This window comes from Corvus brachyrhynchos, unplaced genomic scaffold, assembly GCF_000691975.1.
Source record: "Corvus brachyrhynchos isolate BGI_N302 unplaced genomic scaffold, ASM69197v1 scaffold910, whole genome shotgun sequence".
Lineage (NCBI taxonomy): Eukaryota > Metazoa > Chordata > Aves > Passeriformes > Corvidae > Corvus > Corvus brachyrhynchos.
Genome location: NW_008235730.1, coordinates 82379 through 84922, shown reverse-complemented (window position 1 = coordinate 84922; position 2544 = coordinate 82379). Strand labels below are relative to the sequence as shown.

At 51.7% G+C, this 2544-nt stretch overlaps 1 long non-coding RNA gene across 1 annotated transcript in view; it reads right to left on the bottom strand.

Moving 5' to 3' along the window:
• Window positions 1-2544, bottom strand: part of LOC108445731 — a 6041-nt gene extending 3497 nt beyond the window's left edge. The window contains exons 1-3 of the long non-coding RNA XR_001860706.1: window positions 2465-2544; window positions 2170-2233; window positions 1000-1099 (exon numbers count right to left, since the gene is read on the bottom strand). This is a non-coding gene — a long non-coding RNA (uncharacterized LOC108445731). The remainder of the gene's footprint in view (window positions 1-999; window positions 1100-2169; window positions 2234-2464) is intronic.

Genomic DNA, 2544 nt, shown 5'->3' with positions numbered 1-2544 from the left:
AGCAAGCCAACAGCTCCAGCTCTGGAGTACTCCAGGAAAGGAGCTGTAATGCTAAAACTGAAGTGCGAGTTTAAGATCCAGAGGGGAAAAAAAAGACCAGTTTTAATTCCAGTGCCTGTCCATGCCCAGGGATCCTGGTTCACCCCACAGCTCCCAGACAGGGATCCTGGCTGGGCAGTGCCCGTGCTGGGAGTCCCCACCATCGGCTGGGCAAACAGAAACTCCTGAAATCCTCAAAGTTAAATTTCCACCAGGATTGCCAGCTCTTGCCTGGGTAAATTAAGGATGACTCCAGGCTTTGTTAAGTACGGCTGGGAAGCTGGCTGGCAATTCCCTGAGCCAAACCCATCCACAGCCAGGGCACAGGAGAGCAAACCCAGCAGCCTCGAGGACACTTGTCCTTCCTGGAACGTGCTCCATGATCCTCTGTCCCACCCAAGGCCCTGCACGAGCCCCTTCCTGCACCATTTCGCCAGGACCACGCTCCCTGCCTTGTTTCCACAGCCATGGCAGGATTGCAGGTGAGCAAGGGGGAACTCCAAAGCCTGGCTGCCTTGCCCTGATTAGATGGAACACAGCCTGAGCACCCCCTGCAGCCCAGCACCGGGGAATTCCCATCCGGCAAATTCCTTTGTGTCTGTGACTCCCCGAGGGACACAGGTGTCCCAGAGGATGTCCCTGAGGGAGCAGGGGTGTCCCAGAGGATGTCCTTGAGGGAGCAGGGTGTCCCAGAGCAGGCCCCTGAGGGAGCAGGGTGTCCCAGAGCAGGCCCCTGAGGGAGCAGGGTGTCCCAGAGCAGGTCCCTGAGGGAGCAGGGTGTCCCAGAGCAGGTCCCTGAGGGAGCAGAGTGTCCCAGAGCAGGTCCCTGAGGGAGCAGGGTGTCCCAGAGGATGTCCCTGAGGGAGCAGGGGTGTCCCAGAGGAGGTCCCTGAGGGAGCAGGGTGTCCCAGAGCAGGTCCCTGAGGGAGCAGGGTGTCCCAGAGGACAGAGGGCACTCACTGTTTTGTAGAGCTGAGCCCTCAGGCGGTAGGAGCCGTACTCCAGCCTCCTCTGCTCCTCCTCCCGCTTCTTCCTCACCTCGGGGAGCTGCTCGTAGATCCTGAACGGGAGAGAAAAGGCAAGAACTGTGATTTGGAACCGGCTGCTATTAAAAACCACACCCTCTGCTCTATGCCCACATTCCTTAAGGGCTGCTGGCCAAGCACAGCCCTGACAAACGTGTCTGGAGTTTAGTGGTGTCCCGCGGGAAAACGCGGGATACACAGCAGGGCTGAGCCCAGGAATTCCCACACCTGGAATGTGGAAGGCTTACACCCTAAGAATACTTTTAAATGCTAGAAATTACTAAAATAGAACACATCAAGGGGTTTATTTTATATATTGTGTATTCCAGTTGGTATTTTGTGGAATCACAGGGAAACCGAGGTTGGCAGACACCTCTGGAGGTCACCAAGCTCCTGCTCAGAGCAGGGTTAACTCCAAGGCTGGATCAGGCTGGTCAGGCCTCATCCCTTTAACTTGTGATTATTTCTAAGGATTCGGGCTCTGCCACCTCTGTGGGGTCCTGGCCCAGCACTTCACATCCCATTCCCAGCAAAATTCAGCTGCCATAAACTCCCATTTTTTTATGCCTTCCCATGCTCTCTGCAGCACAGCTTCTCCAAAGGGTGAATCCACCGTGAGTGTGCTGGGCATTCTAGGGATGAATCACTGGAGTGAAAAATAAGACAAAACCTGTCCTCAAGTGTTTTTTCCAAGGGTAGAAGCCTCTGTATTCCCTTGGGGTGATTGTTTCTATAGAATGCTTCTTCCTCTGGGGGAAATGCTGCCTCACTCCTGCCCCAATTACCCACTTTGGTAGTTTGTAAACTTATTTAGATGTTCCAGTGTCCCCCAGCCCCATTCCCTCTCCATCTGGGATCCAGTTTGCTGTGGATGGCTGACACTGCAGCAGAACCCTCAGGCTTAGCTACAGAAATCACTTTTCCAAAATGATTTTGTTTCTTGGGATTTCTAAGTAAGACATTTCTCCCTCTGGTAAGGTACCTGCATTTTTCACTGAAAAAGCTGAATTCTTTGCACACCCAATTCTTTGACTGCAGACAGGATTCAAAGCTCTGCCCTACCCAGGGCACTGATCCACCTGAAATAAAATTCCCTGAGCTTTACCTTTTAGATCTTTGAACCATTTCACTCTTGGGAATTGCTCTTCTTTTTTCTTTCCTCAGGAAACCTGAACGGAAAATTTTGAGATAAGGGGACGATGAACAAGTTTGTTACTGCAACAGTGTGAGCTCTTTGTAAGTTTTACAGAAGTTTTTAAAAAAACTCTTTGTAAGACCTTACAGGCAATAGGGTTAAAAACCGTAATGCCTTAATTAGAAAGAAATAATAAATAAATACACCCTTAAGTATGACGTGGAATTCTTTAAATCGAAGAATTCAAAGCAGACCCCTGAAGTACCTCGGTGGGACACCAGGTGATTTGCACTCCTGCAGTCCTTCCTCTTCCCTGGGGGCTGCAGCAGCTGCTCCTGCTGGGAT